Raw genomic sequence first — 21,949 nt, 5'->3', positions numbered from 1 at the left:
CAGCCCAGATCTCCTTCACCAGGCCATGAGCAAGCTGAAGAAATGCTGCATGACAGATGGAATCAGTCACCAGATGTCTAGAACACTTGAGGTCACAGTTCTTTTGTTCATATGTTCAATTATACAGTGTCGGTCTGAGACATTTGCTATTTTGTTGGTGCTGTGAATTTTTCTATTTCCATTTACAGAACCAGAATCCAGGAAACTGAAGATGCCAATTTTCTCAGATTCAGGTTTTTTTTTATTTCCCCGGCCAGCAGTTACTGAAAAGCCTTCCAACTTCATCACATTTGTATGCTAGCACCTAATCATAGCAGTGACCTCATCAGCATTAGAGAAAATAACATCCTAACCAAAGTGAATACACATCAATCAGATATGATGATTATCTGAGGTCAGTATACAGGCTGAGCACTAGCATGGATTTTGATTTAGTGAGAATACATGGTACTGTTCAGTATCAGAGAGGTGGAATCAACCACTATACCGGGGGGTTGGGTGTGATAGGCTAGAACTGTGCAATATAGAGAGGACAAAAGATGCAGGAAACCTTTAACCTTAGGTGGTGAACACAGCATGAAACAATTATAACAACTATATAGTATAAAATTACAGTTTTCAATACATTTATCTTAAATCTTGAAGATGCAAACAGAACTTTGAGAAGGCGAGCAGCAAATGGCAATAACACCAAGAATATTTGTCTTGCTACCAGGGCTGCGAAGAGGTAGGGTCAGATTGTAGAGCCTTTAGGTCAATTTGTTTCTTTTGTCCACCTCTCTGCCTCTTGCCTGATAGTAATGGGTAGGGAAGTGCACCCAAAAAGAAAAGAATAAGTATTTTTCAGATATGGATTTCAGAGAGGCATAATTATTGGTATTCTGGATTAATCAGGCCTCCCATACCCATTCAGTTTCCAGATTCAGGTTTTGCTTTTCCTTGTTTTTTTAGCATTCTAAAACTATTCAGGGAATGGGAGGAGGAGGCAATGACAGTACTGGTGCTGTTAGTTGCTGCTGCTTTTTCCTTCATTCCTTCCCTACTCACTCTGCCCACATATGAGATAATTCAGACAAGTGGCAGTGGGGGTGGCGAGAGGCACTGCTTTCCAGTCCACTCCAGTGAGAAAAGGTGGGTAAACAGCAATGATCAGGAGGAAGGGGAGGCTTCTCTCTCTTCTCCCATGAGTTTCTCACTGGTCCTTCCTTGTACTATTCATATCATTGAAAAAATTGTCATTACTTTTGATGGATTGAGTTTCATCCAAAACAGACACTCTCTTGGATGTCCCTTATATATACGATAAATTTATTTTTGCTGCTGAGGAAATCACAGGTAAAACAAATACTTCCTCCTTGAAAACTTCATTTTTAGTGGTTCTTCAATCTTCCTGCTTATTCAAAAGTAACTTTATTGTCATTATATATACATAATTTTTTGTAACCTACTTGGTATATCAGACTAAAAGTTTTATAGCAGCATCTTATAATTAATTAGTCTAGCAGGATGTAGCTTTCAACTCTATGCAGTTCGTAAATCACAGAGACTCCCCCCCCCCCTTTAGCTCTGTTTTTTTGATGTATGTTGTTCTAAGCAGGCAAAGTACAGTACTGGAAAAATATCTTTGAAGATCTGTTTTACATTCATAAATTGCATTCTTTTTTCAAATCTGTAGAGGAAAGTATGTGAATTACCGATTTCCTTTCTACTTTGCCTTTGTACAGGAGAATATTACATATAATGGACGTAAAAATAAATGAATTCAGTGAAGAGTGTAAAAATTTTGGGACATGAATACACCACTCAAAAGTTCCAGATTATTCTTTCTTCAGGGATATTAGTCTATCACTCTGTATCATCATCTTCTGCCACCGGGTGAAGACCTTTTTCTTTTCTTTTTTGGCATTTTCTTACTGATCATCCTCCATTTTTTTAAAAAAAAAAATGTTGGGTTTTTTTTAAAGGTTTTTAAACTGTTCACCATCTTTAAAGATTTAATTGGGTTGACTGGTTGGATAATTTAAAAAAAATATTTAAAAAATAAGGTGAATAAATGAAATAAACTTGATGGTACACCATAGAGAGATACTTGGAGAAAACCAGGCCACACCTTGATCTTGGTAACCATAGTGTATCAACTGCTGAAATGTGAAAATCCCCCATCCTAGAATTGATAGCCAGAATTATGTTCTGGTATTTATGTTGTCAGTTGCAGACACCTTCGCTTGTGATACTCATGCATTCAACACAGTGGAGGGATGTGGGAATTCTCTTTCACACATTGCAATGATCCTGAAAATGGTAGAAAGGGGATTTCTTCTGGGAACCAATGCATACAGGCAACTCTTGGCATTCATACCAAACAGCACATCAGACCTCTGAGCAAGGTCTTTGTCCAAGCAACCGAAGCACCAGCAGACTATCAGACCTGAGGCCCGCAGTCTCTCCTGTAGCCAGATTAATTGAGGCAGGTTGTAATGAGCTTTCTTAAAGGAAGCTTTTCAAATTAGTAGAACAATGATTCACAGGGACCACCACAGCTATACCACAGTGGTTGCCAAATAAACTGCAATTGCTTTCAAAGGCATAATTTGTATAGTGTCCCCTCAACCTCAGGTGGCCTGAACTTTAAAAGCAAGCCATCTTTATTACAGGGGAGGCTGCCAAAATTACATATTATCTAGTCCAAGATACAGAAAAAAATCCATTTATTATGATGTTAGTCACGAACTGACTGCTTAATGTTTAACCTTAATAAAGAGTAACAGAGAAATGAAACTGTGTCTTTCATAATAAATGATTTGACTGAAAGAAAAATGTTCAATATAAGTATTCATCAATCACATTTTGTCACAGAGCAGCCGCATAATATTTGTTTTCAATAATACAAAATGTTGATTTTGTCAGCACTTTTTGTTGCAATATAGTTTCTATAGAGAGTCAGCATTTTGGAGAAGTATACATTCTGTAATAAATTCTTTAAATGCCTGAAAATACAATCAAGTATGTTTGAACTAGTGTTGGGTTTTCCTGATTTCCCTAGCCGTAGCTTTCAAATGCTTCAGAATGGCATCAACATTAAATGAGGGTGCATTTTTGACTTTGTTTTGGTTTGTACTGACTCATGAGACAGACCTGGCTTTCTATTTTGGATTCATTGTTCATTATTTGACCTGCACAAGAAGCAGCATTCTTGCCTGTTTTGCACTTCTAGTTACAGCTAGCTAAAAATAGTTGCATTGCAGTTCATATTTTTTAAATATTCTATGAACATAGAGAAAATAAGCACAGCTGAAGTTCATTGTGGCAGAAACTGTAAATGTCTCTAAAGCATTACAGGTATGTTTTTAAATCTCATTAAATTATGCAAGTTTTTTTGGAACCAGCATGCTTACAGTTGCCAACCTCCAGGTGGTGGCTTGAGCTCTCCCACTACTACAACTGATCTCCAGGCAATAGAGATCAGATCCCCTGGAGAAAATGGCCACTTTGGAAGGTGGACGGTATGGTATTATACCCCATTGAAGTCCCTCCCCTTCCAAAATCCAACCCTCCTCATGCTCCACCCCCAAAATCTCCAGATATTTCCCAACCTGGAGCTGGCAACCCTTGGTGTGCTGGTTAGAGTACTGCACTAGGGCTGGGGAAGGCCTGGTTTGAATTTGCACTCAGGCATGAAACCTTGGGACAGTCACATGCTGTCAGCCTAGTTTATCTCAAAGGGTGGTATAAGACTGAAATGGAGGGCTTAAGAACTGTGTAGGCTGTAAAATGTAATAAATAGCAAGCAACTGAGAAACATTTACAAAAAGTTCTATTCCCCTCATCAACTAAACCCCAGTAATACTTTTGAATAGCACTTTATCCTGGGCTTTTGGGGAAAAGGGTTGTCTTACTAAAAAATTGTGTATCAATATAATGCCTGACACAATAAGTTCTCTATCAGATTATGGCCTGTGAGAAAAATTGTAGCATGAATAATGCATAACTACTGCAAATTTGTCTTCAGTTTGTTTACAGAATTAGATGCAAGTTTTAAACAAGTCAATCTGTATGACTCCTCCGCTCCTTCATCATACAGTCTTGGAGTGAATACAAGCTGTTATTATCTGTGTATGCATACGCTTGTGCCTGCATTACACTGGCATGAAATTACTGGTTTCCTTGGTGCATAACCCTCCTCCAGGAATATCTCCCTGACTGAGCAGGTACAGAAAGGTTTCCATGCCTGCTCAGGCAAAAGAGATAATTCTGGAGATGGTCTTCCAAACTGAGCTGCATTTTAAAACATACACATCAACATTTTGCTGTGCCGATTAAAAAGAAGCAATTGAGGACATCAGGGCTTTCATTGTAGGGTTGCCAGGTGGGTGGTTTGGGGTGGCGATTGTGTGCGCGCGTGGTGCATGCATGCGATGGCATCACTTCCAGTTTTACTTCTGGAAGCACCGCATCGCTATGGCCAATTTAACACTCAAACCTCAAAATTGGGGGGGGGGTTTGAGTGCTAAATTGGACACAGCAATGCAGCGCATCCAGAAGTAAAACCAGAAGTGATGTCATTGCGTGCACGGGCACACGCAAACACGCAGCCGTCCCAGCCCCACCCCTTAAAACCTCCCGCTGATCGGGAGGGGGGACCTGGCAACCCTATTTCATTGAGATAAACTAGAACTTGTTCTTAAACAGATTGGATACAGCTGACTCCTATGGGGGCTGAGAAGTGCCTTCACTGCCTTTTGCTGCAAGTTTGCTTCCTGTGTCTTTTTACATTGTCAAAGGTGAGAAGAGTTCAAAAGGCCAGAACCTCACCATAGGTGCAAGCCAAAGGGTGAAAACTCATGTGTTCTTGACCTGGGGTTCTTAACCTGTGACTTACAGCCTGGGCCTCAACCCCTTTCATGCTGCTATTGGAAGGAAGTCCACTACCATAGATGAGGGGCAAAGACCCTATTGCCCTATGATCTGGCTTACTTGATCTGGCTTACTTATCTGAGACTTTGTTGAAAGAGAACAACATGGTGTATCTCCCAATTAGGCCAAACAAAACCAAAAGTCTTCATCTGCTGGCAGAAGACAATGATAGAAGATAGCTTCCTGGGGAGGAAGTTCCAATGTTTTGGTGCCATGACAGACAAGCCTCTTTCTAGATTTGACACCCATCTAGCTTCAGATGGAGAGGGCACCCCAAGCAGGGCCTCTGGAGATGACCAGAGTGGATGGATAGATTCATATGGTAAAAGATGGTCCTTAAGGTATGCTGCCCTCTTAGCCATATAAGGCTTTAAAGATCAATTCCAGCGCTTTGAATTGTGTCCAGAAACAAAGTTTATGCAGGGCAGATGAAAATGTATGATGAAAATGGTTTTAATCAAGTTCAGCAGCCCACATTTTGCTTAATCGTTTTCCTTTTTTTATAATGACAGTAGGGAGATTCTGAAGAGATCATTTTCTTTTTGTCTTTCTGCTTTGGAGGTGAGATGAATGGTGACTGGAGACAGGACCTTCTCTGTAGTAGTGGACCTCTCTCCCCTCAGAGACCACCTGAAGCCTCATGACACCCAGCGAGCTTCCATTGTAGAAAGGGGATTTGAACCTGAGCCACACCTCCCTTCCCACCCACTTAATCAACTTAGTTGACGTTTATCAATACCAGTAGAGTCCCCTTCCCAACTCACCTGGCTGCTGTAGCTAATGAGGAATTTGCTTTATCCATAGGTGATTTGGAATGCTCATCAAATACTCCTTCTTACACTCTAGCAGCCTGCACTGTTCCTGTCACAGTACTTATAGTCTACCTAGTTATATGGGCCCAACCTAGTTATGATTAAATCCCAACTCCTAGACCAGGGGTCGGCAAACCGCGGCTCGCGAGCCGCATGCAGCTCTTTGGCCCGTTGAGTGCAGCTCTCCGAACTTGGGAGCCCCTGCTCTTGCGCCCTCTCACGCCGGCAGCTGCGCTGCAGAGCCGGTACACCTGAGAGAGAGAGAGAGCGTGAGAGAGCAGGCAAGCGGGTGTGCTCTCTCCCCCCCCCGCCATGGAGAATGGCCGGGTCCCCCTTTCCCTTGCCCTCAATGGTTGGGAGGCTAAAGCCTCCCCTCTAGCCGCGCGATTGCTGGGCGGGCGGCTCGGCAGTTCCTGGCCTATCAGCTGTTGGGTGCGGTGGGCTTCCTTTGCTGGTGCATCCCCAGCAGTGGCACTGGGCTGCGGCGCCCTGTCTTCTGCGGCGCCCATTCCGTTCCCTCGTCGTCTTCTGGGCCTGCAGGTCCCTGTAGGGAAGAGGCACACTTTGGAGCCAGCAGAGGCTTGTCTGGTAAGTGGAGGGTGGTGGGAAAGCCCCAGGGCATGGGGTGGGGCCCCCGACCCGGGACACACGTAATGGTACAACTCGGAGTTGTACCTCCTCAGAGGCCATGTCTACCCACTGGTTTTCTTGGCGGTAGACCTGGACTCCGAGGAGGGGGAAAAGTCCCCCTTTAGAGGCCAGGTCTATCCATTGGCTTCTATGGGCCTCCGGAGGCCAGGTCTACTGCCAAGAAAGCCAATGGGTAGACCTGGCCTCCCAATGGGACTCAGCCGGAGGCCAGGTCTACCAATAGGCTTTTATGGCGGTAGACCAGGCCTCCAGACGAGGACTCCGGATGGGGAGGGGGAAATGGCAGGGACTTACAATTTAATTTTTATCAATAAATAAGATCACTATTAAGTATGATACCAAATTTTATTCAGTGTACCTATAGTTTAATTAAGACTTAAAACTTTAATTAAAGTTTATTAAGTTAATAAACTGTGTACCTACCTATATAGTTTAAGTTTAAGAAATTTGGCTCTCAAAAGAAATCTCAATTGTTGTACTGTTGATATTTGGCTCTTTTGACTAATGGGTTTGCCGACCCCTGTCCTAGACCAACGTGGATTAGATAAATCCCACCCCCACCCCCCGCATAGCCTATGGATTTATGTTTGTTCTACTATCCTGTTCAAGCTTGTTACATAAATGAGTTACTAAATACATATTAAAAATTATCCATATTATTTTTAATATCATGTATTATTTTAATACATATTATGTATTATTTTAATACATATTAAAATAATTTTGTAGGCAGCAAATGGGGGGTTGAAAATAGTGTCGTAAGATCCATTTCAGTGCATCCTAGTACAGTGAATGGCGAGACCAAATTTAGTGGTGATATTCAATACTAGATAATTTTCTAAACATCCCAAAACAAGAGCCAGTTTTTAAAATGTCAACGCTGTTATACTGAGGCAGTAGAGGATGATAGATATCGCATATTTCAAAAAATCATTAGTTAAAATCATTGTTTTAGTTAAATAAATTCATTTGTTCAAGCATTCCACCTTCCTGAAAAATTCTGAACAAGAAGATTGAATGAGTCCAGATTAAAAATTTCCCAGAATAACTGTATTTTTACACTTAATTTCCCAACAAATAAACTGATGAATGGTCCTAAAATGAATCCAATGAAAATAATGATAATGCAGCACAGGCTATTGAGCCTTTCAGGTCAATTTAGTATATCAGGCACTTGGAGTTTTATGTACTGTATTAATGCCTGCAGGGGCATCTCAACCAGGAGCCACTGATAAAGCCTGTCTCTCAAATCTATTTGAAATCCACATTTTTAATGCCATTTGACCTTGAAACTCGCTTTAGAGTTCTGCTCTTGAGTCACCTAAATTCATTGCCCTGAAGCCATATCCTAACCTTTTAAAATTCATATCCTGAAACCATTTCTTTAAATGCCAAGGACTTTTAGAGTAATCTTGCATTAGGTCAGATACTGGGTAATCCTGACACAACAGCACTTGAGAAAGAATGAAGGGAAATGATAAGAGTGTGGTAATACATTTAAAAGAAGGAGAGCAGGGTTAGTGAAATGAAAGCACTGTCAAGTTTTAAAAGAAATGAGGAGACACGTGATACTGTAAAAATGAAGGAATGTGTCCCAGCTCCCAACTATTAATTAGTGCACAGCACCCCAGATGAAGCTAGTGCAGCTTCTTTAAATAAATGGTTTAAGGGTTCCTGTTGTGCAACAGTACCAATTATTAGTTTTTAAAATAATAATAGCAAGGATGCTGCTATTATTATTTCTAATAATAATAACGGCAATGCTAACACAAAGACCGACTGAACTTACTTTGATAAACTGCATTGACACACAAGTCGAGACCCTTTGCTAGATTGACTTGATGTTCTTGTTTGGTGTTCGCTTTGAATGGGATGCCTGGTGGCTTTGTGTTTGTGTCCTGACTTCTGCACCGCAGTCGTTTTTGTACTCGCACAGCCTGAAAAACGAAACCTCAATCACCGCAGAAGGAGGCACACATTTAAAGTGATTTAAATGTTGAGCACAGAATTATGAGAAGCTTGCTCATTTTTTAAAGATGAAAATAACGATAGCATGTGAAGGCAGCCAATCAGAGCAGCTCTTTATGTGAGATGTTGCCTAGAGAATGACAAGCCATTCCCAGAAAAATGACTCTTGGTCATGAAGACTTTTGGTTTTGTTTGGCATACACCCAATAATTGTTGTTGTCCCTCTTCCTTAGTTTTGGTGTTGCATGGTTGTGCGTTTATAGGTTTTTACTGAATTATTTTATATATTATTTCAAATACTGTTTTAATGTTGAAACGTTTTATGTTTTGATGTTTACCACCTTGGGGACCCTATTTGGGTTGAAGGACAGCATAGAAACATTGTAAATAAATAAAATACTATCTAGGAGCATTCTTGCAGTGAATGTCTTATCATTTTTGGAATCCAAAGAAATGCATGAAACAATGATATGACATACAGAAATCCTGTAATTTTGAATGTTAGTGATGTTCTAAGGTAAAGTTAAAAAAATGTCCAATTGCAATAAAGAAGTACATGATGAGTAATTTGTTTGCCTGTCAATGAGAACAAATTATCTTTAGGCATACACAAGGCAAAAGTTTTAAGCTATGACAATATTCTGCAATTTTTCAGAGCTGAAGTGGATGTAAAATATTCTTCCCACTCATATGCAAGCCATCATTATTTGCCTAAAAGAAAAATGTTACTGGTTTGTTTTCCTCCTACATAATGTTAGATTATTGACATTAATATTGACATTTTTCTTGTCTATGTTATAATGAAAGTGAAAAGGTATGTGAATTATAGGTATGATAGCTTTCTTAGTGATTCTGTGAATGAATGATTTAAAATATGTATTAACACACTATCAAGAAATATGGAGGAGAATCACTGTATGTTTATAGGGGATAGGGCCTATTTTCATAGGTGCAGCCTTGACTACCCTATGTTAGTTCTTCTCTGTTAGCAAATACGATTCAACTCTTCAGTTTTGTTTTCCTTTTGAACAAAGTATTTGTGATGTTATAATAAGAACAAGCCTACCAACTACTACAAATTAGCTAGTGTACTTATTCTTAACACTTACAAACATTATTCTATGTGTACATTTGTATCTCCCACTGCAAACATGAAGTGTGGTTGATATGGGTATGTTCAAACACTAACCTACATGATCTGGGGGTCATTCTGATCATATAATATTTGAGTGAGGAACTGCTGCTATTTTGTCCCAGCAGAGAAAAGACAATTTTAACATGACCTAAGCCCAAGGAACCAGCAGTCCTGGATTTAATTGTGGCCATCTTTTGTGGCTACAGGGCCAGGAGCAAGGGGAAAGATCCCTCTTTTGGATCTGCAATGGCAGCAGGGGACCATGGTGATTTCCCCTCCCCCACTGCAGTTTTCAATCTGGTCTGCCCCTCCTGTATATATTCAGCTGCAGCTACGGCTGCTTGAAAAAGCTTTGAATAAGAGCAGAAGACAAGCAGCGGGAAGAGGAGCACCAAGACCCAGAGACAAAGAGAGCAGCAGAAGCGATGGTGAAGAGAGCAGCAGTGGTGAAGAGAGAGGCAGCACAGAGAGCAGTGCGGGCACCTTGAGGTTTGCCATTCCCTAAGTCCCCTTTAGTGATTCAGGTTGGTTTTAGGGTTGCCAACCTCCAGGTAGTAGCTGGAGATCTCCCGTTATTACAACTGATCTCCTATGGCATTGAAGTCCCTCCCCAAACCCACCCTTTTCAGGCTCCACCACCAAAATCTCCTGCCGGTGACAAAGAGGGACCTGGCAACCCTAGCTGGCTTGGATTGTGGGCCACAGCACTATACACTGGGCTGGGATCTACACCTTTTCATCTGGATATGGGATGGCCCTTTGGGCTGGAGGACTGACTAATGATTTCCTGGATCAGGTGCAGAGGAATGCACTGGGAGGCTCGTCGGTCCACGGTCTCTCTTCACATTGCAGTCATGGCCCTCTGGATGCCTTCATTGTTCAGGTAAACAAAAATGACCTTACCAGCAGGAAAGGGGTGGCTCTCTCATTGGCCATGAATATGGACTTGCAGTTCTTAGTTTCCCATGTCCCAGATACAGGGTTGTTGGAGCAGCAGAATTATTGGCATGGGACCATCTCCCCAGGCAATGGATGTCTCCAGGCAGAAAGTGAGCAGTGTAGCTGGGCATCTCGTGGAGACACCATCACGCAGCATTTAGACATTTCATTCAGACAGGCAACTCCTGTTCAGGCAGACAATGTGCATCTCAGTGAATGGGGCCAAGACATTTGAATTCACAGCATTTGTGATGGCTACTTTTTTGATGTGATCATAGGACCTTTGGTAGGAGCTGGGCTATCACACATCTCTTGTGGTGGTTTGAGCATCAGGCTGGATCCAATTTCGGGGGTAAGCTGAGCATGTCTGCCTACCTCTTGTAATATGGGGATCCCCATAAAGGGTCTTGGGGGTTGGGCCATTCAGCAATGTGCCCAGCTCTGGGGCAGTCACCCAGCTCTAACCCTCAGATGTCAAGGGAACTATGCAGTGACTTGAACCCATGTGGACCCCAGGCTTGCCATCCCACATTGCTCCCCCAGCAGACAGGCTTTGGGGAATAGTTGGTAATAATTGGTACCATTGGCCAACAGGCGGGTCACTCAATGCTGGATCCATGCCCTATGCTGTGCCAATGCTCCTGTAATCATGTTCAATAAAAGCTGTGGCCTGTTTTCTTTTCTCCAAGTCTATTCTCTCTTTTGCCCCCTTTGCTCCCTACTCTGACCCGAGGGCAGCAACTAAGAATTCACAATGGAACTGAAATCCATAATGACACTGCCAACACTCACAATTAAGCAGCAGCATGTTAGATCCAACTGTACTACTCAAACTGCCATCTGTTAAACAGTTCATACTGAACAAGAGTCAAGTGAGAACAATAGAATTGATACTCTGATATCTGGCCGTATGCAGCTGTTAGGCATATTGTAGGCTCAGCCCATGGTTGGCAATGCCCTGTGAATGGGCTCTCTTTAGGGTTGCCAGGTCCCTCTTCACAACAGGCAGGACATTTTGGGGGCAGAGCCTGAAGAGGACGGGGTTTAGGGAGGGGAGGGACTTCAATGCCATAGAGTTCAATTGCCAAAGTGGCCATTTTTCTCCAGGTGATCTGATCTCTATCGGCTGGAGATCAGTTGAATTAGCAGGAGATCTCTTGCTGCTCCCTGGCAGTTGGCAACCCTAGCTTTCTTTGAGAGCCAGCATGGTGTAGTGGTTAAGAGCGGTGGTTTGGAGCGGTGGACTCTAATCTGGAGAACCAGGTTTGATTCCCCACTCCTCCGCATGAGTGGCAGATGTGGAAGACACTGTTATCTACTGCTGAGGGAGGAAGGACTATTGTTCCAATACACAGCAGCATGCAGGGGAGAGGAGCACATATGGAAGTCATTTCTCTAGCAGACAGGCTTTGGTGGAGAGGTTGCCCTCTTTTTGCTTTCCTAAGTGTAATGTCTTTGGATCCCCAGCTGAAGGGGTGCCCTGAGGATTCATGTTGAGAATTTGTGCCCTGAGGCTACAAGGGCTGTGAGGAAATAACTGTCACCAATATGTGTTTCCTTTTCAGCCTTGGGTGTTTGTTGCAAAGTGCTTCCTTTTTTATGTGTGTGAAAAAAATGCCCTTTCCCCAGTATTTCCATTTGTATTTTCTAACTGGTGCATGTCATAAAACCAGGGAAACATTAGTTTGCAATATAATTTGTGATAATGGAGTCCTGACTGGAGTTTATATAATGCTTAGGAGGACTGTGATTGGCTGCAAATTTAATTGATATTCTGCACTATGACTGTTAAGGCATATTGGCAGACTGTGGGGAGCATTTGTTTTCCACTCCCATTTAGCTCAACGAGAGTAGTTTTATTTAGAACATCTATTCTCTGAGTTCTCTGCGAATTTCATCCCAGTTGGGTGAGGGGAAAAAAAACATTACAGGTAAACGTGTGCTTCATTATGAAATGTATAGCAACAAATAAATAATCATGTAAAATCCAAACTTGTGCAATAATCGTAATAAAACAGAACAACCCAAATAACATTTCTGTATACATCCCCCTTTTAAGACCTACAAGCTGTATCCAGTCAGTTCCTAGGAAATGAGAAGATTCACATCTTAATTTAGAATGACCTAGTCCAAGCTTTTCCCACCATCACGTACATTGAATATGAATCAGAAGAGCATGTAATGCAAATTGGAAAATGTCTCTAAGATGTAGGAGACATGCAGTATTTTCTCCTTATTCCTTCCGAGCCAGACATCTTAGGTAACAAATTTAAGGAAGGAGAGGATGTGTTTCTTTCATTTACCTGTTGCCTGCAGTTGGTTGTGTTGTAAATATGCATTGTGACAAGCTCAGCATGTATGCTATGCATTTGATAGGTAACCTGGTCCCTAATGGGACATTTTTAATCCATGGCAGGCAAGACTAAAATATATTTATTCAAAGGGAAAAAATATTGAGGAAGGTGCTGTTTTAATACAAAGCACCGGTCTTGCTTGTGTTCATGGTTGAAGTATTACACTACTTACATGAGTAAGGTTCCTTTGCTCCAGCCAGCTGCTGAAATACCATGAGAACTGGCTCAGTGTTCCTGTTGACCGAAACATGTGTCATCTATATGGGCAAAATTCAGCCAAAGTTAAACTCTTTCCTTGGTTCTTGTAGGTTATCCGGGCTGTGTGACCGTGGTCTTGGTATTTTCTTTCCTGACGTTTCGCCAGCAGCTGTGGCAGGCATCTTCAGAGGAATAACACTGAAGGACAATGTCTTCAGTGTTACTCCTCTGAAGATTCCTGCCACAGCTGCTGGCGAAACGTCAGGAAAAAAAATACCAAGACCACGGTCACACAGCCCGGATAACCTACAAGAACCAATGAACTCTGACCGTGAAAGCCTTCGACAATATTTTAAACTCTTTCCTTTCATAATTCAATGAAAAGGTTAAGCATGCATTTAAATATTTACAATTGAATTCAATAGTAGTCAGAGTGTTTGAATTAAGATGTAGTGGGGCCTATGTTTTTTGTGGTAAGAAACTTTCTTCAATTACAGTAGCATAAAAGTAGGGAGGATGTTTTCCACATAAAATGCAGCAGCACCCTTTCTGGAATGGAAGTACTCTTCCAGAGTAGGAGGGGTGACTGTAGATGTTTGCCCCCCATCCCATAATGTCAGGGTGCTCTTTTTTGAGGGGGGGGGGTGAGAAATCCAGGGCAAATTTTCTATTTTTTAAATGTTGTTCTTCAGTTTTCTTCTACCTCAACTGTGTCACTTAATCATCTGCTATTATTATCCAGTTACTATGGACATTGTACCATTAAACTAATTCTCCGCTGAAATTGGTTTGAGGTGTGAGTAATGCTAAGAGAGGCTGGCATATAATAAAGAATTCTTTTCTTTAAAAAAATCCTCTGTGTAAAATGTGCTGTTTGAGATATTTTGCGGATATGAAAATATTAATTTTGTTATCAAGGCCTCTAAACGATTTATGCAATACTCTTCAGGGGTGTCCATTAGAGGATTTAGTCTAATTGTGTAGAAGACTACGAGAAGGACTATAGTTTTTGTTTTGTTTTTGCAAGCTTTTCCAAAATAATTTCCCAGGTTCAATCCCCATTATTTCAAATAAAAGTTGCTCAAGTTATAGGGCTAAAAAGGTGGGATACAAAGTCAGTACAAGTAAGTTCCTTGTGCTGCAGTTAACACATTGGTCATTAACTGGTTTATTAATTTAGTGCCTGCTTACAAATAGTGGTAACAACAAATGTTGTAAGAATCAGGTTTCTGCAGCCCTTAATCAACACCATCCTTCTAGAAATTATCTAGGAATTCAGAGTTGTTCTGGAGTATCCACATATGTTACAGGCAAACAGAGGAAACATGGCAAATATAACCGTGGTCTTGGAATTTTCTTTCCTGACGTTTCGCCAGCAACTGTGGCAGGCATCTTCAGAGTAGTAACACTGAAGGACAGTGTCTCTCAGTGTCAAGGGTGTAGGAAGAGTAATATATAGTCAGAAAGGGGTTGGGTTTGAGCTGAGTATTGTCCTGCAAAAGTATTGTCCTGTAAGTATCAAGATAATGTGCTAATGAGGGTATGGTATGTTAATATGGAACCATTGTATCCTGAAGTGATCTGTTAATGTGTGTAATCCAAAACTAATCTGTATGGCTATTGTTGAATGTTGTCTTTGTCTGGAGGTTTTTCAGGGCAGGAAGCCAAGCCTTATTCATTCTTAAACTCTCCTCTTTTCTGTTAAAGTTGTGCTGATGTTTATGAATTTCAATGGCTTCTCTGTGCAATCTGACAAAATAGTTGGTAGAATTGTCCAGTCTTTCAGTGTCTTGGAATAAGACCCTGTGTCCTGTTTGTGTCAGTCCATGTTCAGCCACTGCTGATTTCTCAGGTTGGCCAAGTCTGCAGTATCTTTCTCAGGTTGGCCAACCTGAGAAATCAGCAGTGGCTGAACATGGACTGACACAAACAGGACACAGGGTCTTATTCCAAGACACTGAAAGACTGGACAATTCTACCAACTATTTTGTCAGATTGCACAGAGAAGCCATTGAAATTCATAAACATCAGCACAACTTTAACAGAAAAGAGGAGAGTTTAAGAATGAATAAGGCTTGGCTTCCTGCCCTGAAAAACCTCCAGACAAAGACAACATTCAACAATAGCCATACAGATTAGTTTTGGATTACACACATTAACAGATCACTTCAGGATACAATGGTTCCATATTAACATACCATACCCTCATTAGCACATTATCTTGATACTTACAGGACAATACTTTTGCAGGACAATACTCAGCTCAAACCCAACCCCTTTCTGACTATATATTACTCTTCCTACACCCTTGACACTGAGAGACACTGTCCTTCAGTGTTACTACTCTGAAGATGCCTGCCACAGTTGCTGGCGAAACGTCAGGAAAGAAAATTCCAAGACCACGGTTACACAACCCGGATAACCTACTAGAACCAATGAACTCTGACCGTGAAAGCCTTCGACAATGGCAAATATAGTTACTGTAGTTTCTGATAGTCCTGCCATAGATTCAAACATTACATCCTGATTAGCTTTACCTGCTGCAGATTCCTTTTCTAAAACTTGCCATGCTGAAAGGGAGAATTGGCAATGAAGGATGCCAACAGGAAGGCTTGCCATCAGAGGCCCAAGACTTAAGAGATGGATGTTCTGCCATCACTGCCAGGATATACGCATACTATAGATCTCAGTGATCCCTGACTTCATTCATTCAGGCTGAAGTACTGGAAGCTCTCCTTCTTATGATGATGGGAAAGACAAGTCCATTAACAGAAGGCACCCCCCTCTTTCACCAGGCTCCAGGATAATCAGAGAAAGTGGGTGGTATTAGGAGATTGTGAATGGAAGAATGATAGCATGGAGGAATGATATTGGTGTGGCCACCAAGTCCTATAATGGTTCCAGTGATTATGGTTCCTATGGTTTGCTGGCACTTCAATGACTATATTCAGGGTCAATATGAACCAGTGCCAAATTAACTGATTTGAAGTGGGCATGCATGAAGACTCAGACATGCATGAAGACTCTCCCATCACTATTTACATCACTGGGATCTGTATCTTATGTTCTACCTATACTGTGGAAATTGGAGAACATTGTGTAGCAAGAGAACATGGGAGGCAAAGTTTAAGCATTTTTTCTGTGAGTGTTCGCTATTAGAAGTGTTACTTTTATTTAGCTTAATTTCCCATGTGTAGCTATTGATTCTGCCAAAAGTCAGATTTCTTTAAACCCTCTATAAATTGCTTGTGATATTTTTACAAGGCTGAAAATTGTGTTGCATTTCTTAAATGTTAAGCATCAATAAGCTGCATGTACTCACTCCCTCTAAAGTAATTACATTTGTGTAAGTGAAACAGTGCAGCCAAGGGCTATCCATATTGTATTCTATAAGCTATAGAACAGTTTTGCATGGAATCGCCATGAAATACTAAGTGATTTCTTTCATTAAATATGACTGTTCAAAACAATCATTTCTATTAAAAGTAAATAGTACATTGTGCTATGTTGTCACAGAATCAAAAGATCATCGACATTGTTTCCATATTTATAAATCGTTATAAAAGCCCTGTTCTATGGACTCATGTTCATAACAGATTTGATGCAAAATATCATTATTAGCATCTTTTGTAGTTTTTGTTAATTAGCAGGTCCAGGCAGCTTGTTCAGGTTAGATCATACTTCCTCCATGTATTAGAACATCCCTTCAAAACTGCAGTTCTCTCTGGGCAGGGGAAAATAATGGGTACAAATTGGGTTGCCAGCTCTATGCTGGGAAATACCTAGAAATGTTGGGGAGCCTGAGGAGGGCAGAATTTGGGGAGGGGACGGACTTCAGTGGGATATAATGCCTTTTTTTTCAGGTGAACCAATCTCTGTTGCCTGGAGATCAGCTGTAATAATGGGAGATCTCCAGCTACCACCTGGGGGTTGGCTACCCTAAGTACAAGTGTCTCAGCCTGTCCTTTCCCCCACATAGAGCTAACGGCACCTTTAGAGGAGCATTTTAAATTAGGGAAGAGCCATGGGAGGCAGCAATCCTTCACCAGTCTTTAAAGCAGTCTCTTGGGCTTGCTAATTATCTGGGACAGTTTTTAAAAGTGTTTTATGTTGACTGGTAGCTGAGACTGTACTGTTTGAGTTCATTCTCTAGTTTGGGGAAGTAGTTTTTTTATGAAGAAGACAGGGAAAGGTAGTAGTGCTTACTACTGAAATGGTCTCCACCCTTATTGACTCAAGCTATGTAGTAAACAGACCTTCCCATATTTGGACTACTAATTGCCAGTTTCCTTACAAGAGAAGTATTTGAAGGGCTGTAACTTATAGGAGGGCAGGGAGCTGTTCCTGATAAGAGGATAAGACTCACAATAATGGGTTTAAATTGCAGGCAGAGAGGTACCGGCTGGATATTAGGAAAAAGTTTTTTACATTAAGAGTTGTTTGACAGAGGAATCAGCTACCTAGGGAGGTGGTGAGCTCCCCCTCACTGGCATCAGAGGCTGGACAAGCACTTATCAGGGATGCTGTAGGCTGATCCTGCATTGAGCAAGGGGTTAGCCTAGATGGCCTGTATGGCCCCTTCCAACTCTATGATTCTAAACACAATGTTAGGTTTTGTTGCATGCAGAACTGCAGTGCTGCTTCAAAACTATAGTATGGGTACAAACATGGGTACAGTGTGTAAGCTAAACAACTGTGCAGTGGTCTTTTCCTCCCAGGTATGTCTTACAACATGGCACCTCTGGCTGGCTGCTGGAATTTGACTAGCACTGCTGGTGAGCTACACACCCCACTACCACCTCAGTGGCCCTATAAAAGCTTTTAGTGATGGAAAGTGTCATCAAGTTGCAGTCAACTTATGGCAACCCTGGAGGGTTTTCAAGGTGAGAGGTTCAGAGGTGGCTTGCTATTGCTTGCCTCTGCTTAGCAACCCTGGGCGTCTTTGGTAGTCTCCCATCCAAATACTCACCAGTTCAGTATGCAAGTTAAAGGTGAGACATCAGCTCAAAATATGTCTCATGCATGGAGCAAGAGTTTCAGAGTAAGGGAAAATGAACTGCAGTTAAAATAAGTATCATAAACCTATTGTAATGTAAATGCAAACGGTGTGCCTATGCAGGTTAAAGACAAATGCTGACAACACTTCAGGGCTAGCAATTTCGGTCTCAGTTCTGGTGAATTTCCACAGTTGTACTGACATGTAGTTACAACACGAATAACCTTCATAAGGTAATGGGGCTGTGCACTTCAGAAATTTTTGTGTCAGATTCCAGATTTTGGGGTGGGCATGCTTTCTTGACCCTAGCGTTTTGGGACCCTCCTGATCACTCACCAGCTGGGAGTCGACTTCTGATAGCTGCAGGTATCTTGTTCTTGCAAATTCACAGAAACACCCTCTCCCCAACTGTTAGTCAACTTCAGCTGTTAGTGAAGAAGAATTAATTTAAGGGGATAAAATAAACTAATGGGTTAAGTTTATAGAATTGAGAAATGCTTCTAAAATGCAAGTTTAGAGAAAGCAGAACGGCTGTATGTTGATGTAAGGGATACATAATTAAAGGGAACTGGGACAAGATAAACAGAACTTTGGTATGGCAAAGGCAAATACTGGAACGTCCCTTAATTTTTGGGGATGTTGTGTTAACCCAAGATGTCAGCTTAATCGAAATTTAATGTCACAGAATTCATATCACATCAGCATGTTTTCTTCTTGGAATAATGATCTCATATCATCATGTCATTTTTGTCAGCCTATAGTAAAATGATATGTCTTCTTAATTTGCTATATATTGTTCTGATTCTGCCTGTATTCTTTGAGAGATGTCAATCAGACCTCTCCATTTACCTTAGGTAAATAAATCTGTTGATTTGTGCTTGCAAAACCTTTCTCTCTTCGTGTGTGTGTTTCCTAACCAAAGTACAAACTGCTCCCTCTTCATTAGGCAGCAGGTATAGTCCTTTTGAATTTTAAAGGGACAGGAGATGTCGACAAACAGCTGTTTGGCTGTTGAAACTCTTGAAAGCTTATAAACCAAAAATCTTGTTGGTCTCTAAGGTGTCACTGGACTCAAATCTAGCTGTTTCTCTTCCCTCTCACTCTTCCCTTCAGGAAAAAGGAAACTGTTTCTTAGATCACTGACAGGGTTAGGTGCTGTTGGGAGATGTAGTGCCTTGGAACTGAATGATACTGTTGAAAGCCCATTATTTATAAAAATAGGTTAGTATCAACAAAACTATGTATATGGTCTGAATATACAGGATGCAAATTAACTATAGAAGGAGCTTGTGGCATCCAGATTGCCACCTTCTTAAATCACCACTTTCTTTCCCCTTTTTCAGTTCTTCCTCTGTTCTCCACCTACCAGTGCAATCCTAACATTTTTCCTGGGAGTCAGCTGCATTGAATAGTCTTGAATCAGATTCTGAGTAGACCTGCTTAGGATTGCTCTCCAGAACAATGAAGTCACTTTTTCATCCTTTTCTCTCTTCTCATTCTCTAGTCACATAATTCTCAACACTAATAGGCTTACTAACATCCAGGTAGGGCTTACAGTTCTGCCAGAATTGCAAGTGATCTCCACACTACAAAGATCAATTCCACTAGACCACATTGCAGCATTGGAGGGCAGACTCTATGGCAACATATTCCCATTAACCTTTCCCACTTCGAATTCTGTCCTCCCCAGGTACTGCCGCAAATCTTAAGGAATTTCCCAAGATGAAGATGACAACCCTAAACATTAATATCCCCTTTTCTATTAGTCTACATAGACTGCAGTGGAAAGCATAGGAACTGCCCCATCAGCTCAGTTATTACCTCTTCTACTCTCTTTACCACCAGGAAGGATTTTCCCTTGTATCTTAAAAACTGGGTGTGGCTAATTGTGCTCTGTTGGTGATGTATATTTTTGTCCTAATACGGTAATCTTTGATAATCTCTAAATGAGAAGTGTTAAATTTTCAACTGGGCCTCCAGGGGATTAATTTAATAACAAATAATCCATCCAAATATATAGCTCTACAGCTACATCTGAATAGGAGCTATAGGGAAATCCAGCTGGGAATGGGGGGCAACATGATAATATTAAAGAGCTGATAACAAAATGTGTAATTAATTGATTTATGTCAAATTGAAACTTTAAAATTATGAATTTTTTATTTAAAATTATGAATACTTAATGTGTAGCTTGCTTTGTGATGGTGTTCGTATCAAATAGACTAATGAGGGAATTATCTAGAGATTAAAAATGGTAATACATTTAAGAGATGGATGTTCTGCTGGATTGTAAAATACAATAAAAGAAAAAAATAACCAAATATTTTGAAAGATAAATTAATCATAATTTTGTCTCAATGCTTGCATAGTTATTGGGTCCCCACATTTATGTTATAAGTCTATATTTTGCGGAGGCTTATTAATTGCCCTGAAATGCACTCTGCAGAATAAAAAGGTTTGCCAACAATTGGGCAATGGTATGCACTGGAACTAGAGGGAGTAGATATCTGAACACGGGGTTTCCCTGTCCTACACCAACACTGTATGCTACAGTGGGTCTGTATCAATTCATACAGTGCAATTTTTAGATTAATGGAAATAATATAGTGTTACGATGCCATTGTAACCCCCCCTCAAAAAAACAAACACATTTTTGCTATGGAAAGGTTAATGTTAGGATTAACAAGGACAGAGACATCTTTTAAGCTAAATCAGTAGCTTTGAGGGTATGATACGAACACCTTTTGTCCCTGTTTCTGGAAATTGGGGCCATAATTCTAGTTAGGTTGCTTAAAGCCCCACTGGAGGCTTCTGGGACTGCTTGAACACTTGACTTTGCCCCAATTGCAAGGAAGGGTTTATTTAACAGTTTGTTATGTCAGTTTTTGGCTATGTCCACATAGCTGGACAGTGTTGATCGGAAATAACTTTTGAGAGAGTCTCCAAATGAAATGAATGGGGCTTGCACCAAATGTTCTTGGGCACCCCGCATTTTTTCACTATGATTTCCTCAGAATTTATTTTCAGAAGTCCATTACTTCAAATCAATTTTGAACATTAACCTTAAAAAAAAATAGTTTGGCTGTATTATATGAAGGAATGGTACCAGTGAGGAAAGAAATCATACTCCTTTTGCCATTTTGTCTATTACAGCAAGTTGCCTCCAGCATAATTAAAACTTAAAAAATTAAAGAAAATGTACCCCAGGAAGTAGAACAACTAACCCATGCAGCAGTTTCCTACCTTTCCCCTACCGTGTTACAGTGACAAAATAATAATGCTATTCTGATAATAGCTCACCCATTGTGTACATATTTTATCAGATATTTTATTTTAACATACATTTTCATAAAATAATATTGTCCTGCTGTTAATCTGTCACTAAAATTTTCTCCCCTCATTTGAGAGGCTCTAGCAGTTTTTACATCAAATAACTGTACTACCACAAACAAATGCTTTTCATTTAAAATGAGGACACAGCTACTGAAAACACATTAAAAAGAAATAAGTAGGGAATATGTTTTATACCCCACCCCATATACATAGGCTCCCAAATGAAAGGAAAGTGATACAGCAGAGTTGTTATTAAATAAAATGTTGGTTTTAAGCTTTTCCATGGAGGGAAAATCATTCTGCGGAACTGAACTGCAAAAGTCTCAATGATTCTTACATTTCATTATAACCTTATGCAGTGCTTTGTAAATTAACTCCTAAATGCTCATCTCATTCTCCTGATTGCTCCCACCTGGTGTCATAAACCTCTGCATGATAGGATAATAACAATTTCTATGGCACTGTGGAGACCTGCTGATATTGTTATGAGGGAACTGCAGCAGGGCAAATGTACAGAGGAAGTCTCTCATGTATTCTATAGACTATAATGATGCTGCTAATGACACCTCTAATTTTATTTAGCACACTTTATGAGCCAGAGCAATAAATGATTAAAATATAAATAGAAAATTAATCAAACTAAAATACA

This window comes from Euleptes europaea, chromosome 9 (assembly GCF_029931775.1).
Source record: "Euleptes europaea isolate rEulEur1 chromosome 9, rEulEur1.hap1, whole genome shotgun sequence".
Taxonomy (NCBI): Eukaryota; Metazoa; Chordata; class Lepidosauria; order Squamata; family Sphaerodactylidae; genus Euleptes; species Euleptes europaea.
Note: the sequence above shows the minus strand (reverse complement) of the source record.